This window comes from Leptopilina boulardi, unplaced genomic scaffold (genome assembly GCF_019393585.1).
Source record: "Leptopilina boulardi isolate dan_hultmark-lab unplaced genomic scaffold, ZJU_Lbou_2.1 LbouV2_367, whole genome shotgun sequence".
In the NCBI taxonomy this organism is placed as follows: Eukaryota; Metazoa; Arthropoda; class Insecta; order Hymenoptera; family Figitidae; genus Leptopilina; species Leptopilina boulardi.
This window is the reverse complement of record NW_026137937.1, coordinates 31,204-37,495: the sequence shown is the minus strand read 5'-3', so window position 1 is coordinate 37,495 and position 6,292 is coordinate 31,204.

Here is a 6,292-nt window from a genome sequence, read left to right as displayed (position 1 = left end):
CTCACTTGCTCTTCATTCCTCTCGCAATATCCTCTTTCAATTCTCTCATCCCCCTTTTTCTTCCCTTCTCCCACCTCTCTCTCTATCTCACCCTCGTGTTTCCTCCCGGAAAGCCCGTCGCGTGGATACGTGAACGAACCGCCAGCGATACCGTATAATTATCGGATGGCAGGTAACTCGAGCGGTCCCAGTGCGTTTTAATTGGCCAATTATCGTGGCGCGATAGGTAGCGGTGCGTGGGTCCAGATAGGCGTGAAACGTTGGGGTAGCTGGTCTCAACCGAATAACACAACGTAACTTCCTTCCATCTCCATCCTTTCTTCTCCAAATATCAATCCCAATTCCTTCTCTCTCTCTCTCTCTCTCTTTTCAATCCCTCTTTCGTCCTTTTTTCGTTCACTTACTTTTTTTCATCCCCTTTTCGGTCGAGGACACTCTCCCTTTTTCTGTTCGTTTATATTCTATTCTTTGCTTTCTCGTTCTCTTTTGCCACGACAAAAATACATCTCGGTTGAATCGAAGGTCCGACGATTCTCATTATTTTTTTTTTCATTTTTTATCTTTTAAATATATTTCATTCGATTTGTTCTTCAATTATCTAAATATTGATAAAATATAGATTTTAATCTGTGGCTTCAGTGGCTTTGAGTTACAGTCAAATTGAATCAATTGAAGAACATAATTTTTTTATGTACGTTGAAATTTTTTTTCATAAAATAATTTTTAAAAAATCCTTTAATTTTATATAAAATAATATAATATCATCATTTAAAGAAGAAACTTTATTTTTACGATAATTTTGTTATCTCGAGGGAAATTTTATTGTTATTTATTTTACATTCGTCAGTGGAAAATTTTTTCAAATTTAAACTTTTTGTAAAAGTCATAAAATGTTATGTTGAGAAAATCGTCAAGATCCTTTGATCTTTGTTAATGAATTGTTTCTCATTAAATCTTTCCTACTGAATTCTAACTAAAGTCCTCTTTGAAATTCGGGCACAGAAAGCAACACTTAAAGATTTTATGCTAATTGTGCATAATCTTCTTATCTCATTAATGGATTATGGAAGCATCCAATTTCCAATCCTTTAAAAATGAAATAAAATCACATTTACATATTTTATGAACTAATCTTTCACGTATTCTTTTAAATACAATTTTCAACTACAAAGATTTATATTACACTGAAAAAAATGTATTTGATTCAAATAATCGGTTACTTAATTATCAAATAAATATTGAATCAAATAATTTTTATTTAAATTAAATAAACTGCATTTGAACCAATAATTTTTGTATTTGAAACAAATACCATTTCATTGACTCAAATAATAATTATTTAATACAAATAAGACAATAAAAATATTTTTTTTGATAATAATCAAGTAACTGATTATTTGAATTAAATACATTTTTTTATAAAACAAAATAAAAATTATTTGAAATTTGTGATTTTTGACTCGTTTATATTGAAAAATGACAAAACTGTGCGGTTGCCTCTTGCGCTCATTTCACTCTCTGTGTCAGTAAATTCAGCAAATTGAAATGTTTTAATACCTTTCAGTACAGCTGATTGCGTCGCATGTACATAAAGGTGATTCAGTCAAATCGGTTTCAATGCAACAAGCTGCAACATTGGATTTAATTTTCATTCTTCGCAGACATTTTCAGCAATCATGCAATTTCATCCTATTAAGCAACAATTTTCCCAATCATCAACGTTTATCCTTTAAATGCCGCTTCTATTTCACTCCTTATACAAAAACAAGTATATCTATAATATTTAATTAATAAAAACTACTTTTTCTACATTTTTTCTTTTCAATTTTAGATTATCATATCAATCATAATTTTTTAACTTATTTTAAGTTGACAATTTATTTTTTCGGGGAAGTTTTTGTTACATAAAGAATAAGTAATGAGAATGACCTTTTAATTAATGTCCCACTTAGTTTGTACGAAACGATACTTGTTTCCAGTTTCCTTAACTTCACAGTAGATATATATTCAGTATAGTGAAAGAGAGACTGAAGTTGTAGCTGGAAATTTTGTACTTGGAGATTGTAAGTTTTCAGTAACGAGACCCAGGGTGAATGGTGCTATGCAAGCGCAAATTGGTCACGGCTGGTCTGTTCGATTCCAGTTTGCTCCCCCTTATAGTTCGCTTCCTATGTATATATATATATATATGCACAAGTCTACTGAACTATTAGTAACATTTGGCCTAAACCCATGTTCCCGAGCAGGTGGATAATCGTCCTGTCGAAACTGCACTTTGCGCCCTGTTCCACAATGTCACCCTCTTTAACCACTTTTAATTACGTTCAAAATCTAATTACGAACATAACATCAAACAAGAAAATTAATTTGCACCACAATTTTCCACTGAGAGCAATATATTTTTTTTGTTGAAAATAATTATTATTACTCTAGATTAATCAATATAAAAGTGTAGCAATAACAGTTCACTGGATTTTTATTTATTTATTTATATATAACATAAAATATTTATTTAACAAAAGTGAAAAATAAATTGAGTGAAAATATGAAAATTCGACTGTTAAGAATTTTTAAATTCGGCTATATATGAAAATTCTGCTGACAGAAAATATATTAAAATTCTCTTTGATGAAAATTTCATAACATAAAAATTGAGTGAAATAAAAATTCTTTTATATACACGAATTTGGTGTTAAATAAAAATTCTTTGCTGTGAAAATACAATTAAATGTCAATTCTACTGTATAAAATTCGATTCAAAAACCCTTTCCTCTATTAAACGAATCATTTTCTGGAATTTAAATTAATATAAATATAAGTAATTACCACAAAGATATAATAATATGTATAAAGAGAATATTAAAAAAAGTATAATCCATGTACATGATAATTAAGTTTAATTGACAACTAAGTAGACTTTAATCTAGTTTAAATATTTATAATTAAAATAGATTCGTGTAATAATACGTATATGATGAGGAAAATATGAAGATGATATAATTAACATAATCAACGAGGTCAGGTGAAAAGTAAATTGTTAAGACAATAGACTGAAACTATGTGCATAAATGCGAGAGAAGCTCGACTAGGAATTTTCACTGTGTTTTAGTATTATAGTTATTATAATCACCCCATTAGGAGCAAGCGCATGCGCGCAAATATATATGTTGAGCCAAGTTGTAATACTCGCCACCCCTATCTACCTTCATATTAAAACCGCAATTACTCCCAGCCGTTTTCGCCTCAAGGGCGGTGGAAAATTAGAATTACTGCTTTCCATCATATTCATCCTTCATATTTTCCACGTCACTTATTTTCATTTCAATACAAAATACACGACATTTATGTAAATAATCATAAATTCCATTATGAAATCTTTATTTTATTTCAAGAATATAATTTTATCACTAAAATTTTATTAATAAATTTAATTAGACTAAAAACAATGGATTCTATATAAAGCAAATAATTTTAATAATTTATTTAATTTTATTTCATATCTATATATTTGAATTAAGAAATGATGAAATTTATCTACAATATTTGTATATCTTTATATATAAAATAGAGAAATTTTGAAACAAATGAATTTCATAATTATAACAACAATGAATATTGCGCGTCTATATATATAAAACAGCACATAGTGAAATATCTGGAAATTACCCAAGCTACGAAAATTGCGAGTGCAAAACTAATGATGGTTAAAGAGTCGAATTGGATCTGGTTGCCAAAATTTGCACGAAATTACCGCTTCGTTTGAATCATAATAACGTGCTGATGGCTTTTGGAGACCATTAGCTTCAAAGCTACTGGTAATTATTTACAGATGCTAAATCATCATGGAAAATTAAACGCATTTAAACTTAAATTGTTTCAGTATTTCCTTTCAGAAAAGTCTTTGCACAATTGATGATTAGAAAATGCTCGCGAATAATGTATTTTCTGTTTATAACGCGCGAGACGCAAAATTCTCTTTCGGTGTGAAAAAAAAATAATTTACTCTTTTTTTCTTAAATAATTGACTGTAATATTTACTTTTACTATATATTAATATATTTAAAAAAAAATCTATAAAGTCTGACTAAAACTGATTTTTTCATTTTGATACTAAATTGCAAGATATTCAATAACATTTTGTCCGGCTGAATCTATTTTTGAACTATTGAAACAAAATTACAATATTTTATAAACTTTTGTACGATTATTACTTATCACAGTTATTAACAACAGGATTACAAGAATTTAATTCGTTTTACTACTTCAAAATCGACCTGCACTACTGAAAAAAAAGTTAGAAAAATTTATCAAGTATGACTGAACGTGAATTATTTAACTACTTAATCTATTTTACTAGATTTTATTATGTTTTTATTGACGTTAATAATTTTTCATTATTACTAAGACTACACAGAAAAAACCTAATCTCAAATTGAGTACAAAATTTATACTCAATTTGATACGCATCAAAAATGAGACAGGCAGATGGCACCACATTCTATGTCATTTAACATGAATTCATTTTGAGATGCAACAAATATGAGTCCAACTTTTTTCTGTGTGAAGTTTCAAGAATTAAAACTATTTATTGTCCGATTGAAATTGTCCTACACTACTATGACAAAATTACCAAAATTTTACAAAGTCTGATTCAATTTTTTACTTCTAAAAATAATTACAAGAATTCAAACCATTTTGTCTGACAGAAACTCATTTTTACTACTGATATTAAAAATCATTAAACTTTGAAATGCTTGCACTGAAAAAAAAATTTGGCCTTGAAAACAAAACGTTTGGTTGGTATTTAAGCAACCAAAATTTTTCTGTTGCGCTAATAAAATTTCAGTTGTCCCAACAAAACTTGAGTTAATACAACAAAGATATAAATTTTCCTAATTTTGGTTGTGTCAAACAATGTTTGATTGAGAAAATAAAAATTTTCTTGAGGCAACAAAAAAATTTTAATTTCTTAAATACCAACCAAACGTTTTGTTGTCAAAACCAAACCCTGTTTTCAGTTTGGGCTGACTATATTCATCTTTTACTACTGACACTATAATTTGCAATAGTTTTGCATGATTGAATCTGTTCTTTATTACTAAAATCAAAGTTACAATAATCCCGCACTAACAGATTTTTATTGCTGACTGAAACAAAATCAGTAGAATTATATGAAGTCTGAATAAACCTGACTTTTACTACTGAAATTACAAGAGTTTGTATAAAAAAATTTCATTTTTTCACTACTGATCATTGGATGATTACTACATGGATGATTATAAAGATTTGGATTATTAAATTTTCTTTTTTCTATTGAGAATTACTCTACATTTTGTAATTGTTGTTAATCTCAATCTGACAATAAATATAATCTTCAATTGAATATTCTGATTGCATTTTATGCTTTATAATTTTAGAAGATTAATTATCAGCTTTTAATTTCTGATCTAGCATCAAATCTCAAATTGTTGAATCATCTAACGATCACGTATAGTGATTTAACTTAATGACTCTTAGAATGATGATCATCAGCTCTTAATCTCTGACCTAACTAAAATTTCTTCTATTAATGATGATTATTATTCATAAATCTAAAATTAAAATCATCCTTCAACAAATATTAGTTTATCATTAAGACAATCATTGCTCCTCGATCAACAATCAGAAAATGGGTATAACAGTTGACAAATTAGATATTGTATCACGTCTTCCATTATAGAAAACACTTTTTATATTTCGACAATAAGAGATGATTAGATTTATTTTTATATCAAAAAAATCTAATCCCTAAATAAATACATTCATGCTATCATTTCTCCTTTTTCACCGATTCTACGCAAATTTTACGTAAAATGCATTCTGTTTTTAAACGTTACGAGCGTCATATTTCAATGATGATTCCTATAGTCAAAAGAATGATATCACAATAATCCACTGTTTTCACATACACACACACACATATAAACAGTGAGTGATCGTTTAATCGTTTCATCAACAATTTGCAGCTTGCGATTGTTGATCAATTTGATGATCAAGAAGGGGCTGATTGGGGAAGTAGAAGAGCAAAAACAAAAAAAAAATTGAAGTTTATACAGCGGAATAGCCGAGATCGATTGAACCAGCAGCTAATTCGCCAACGATCGAGGGGAATCGGTGTCGCGAGCTCATCCGCTCGTACGTTCGATTGGCAGGCGGGGCGGTAGGCCAGCAATTACCTAAATGGTCGGGTAAACAATATCTGTGCGCAGAGTTAAGAGCACAGTAGCTGTGGCAGCAGTAACAGCAGCTCATA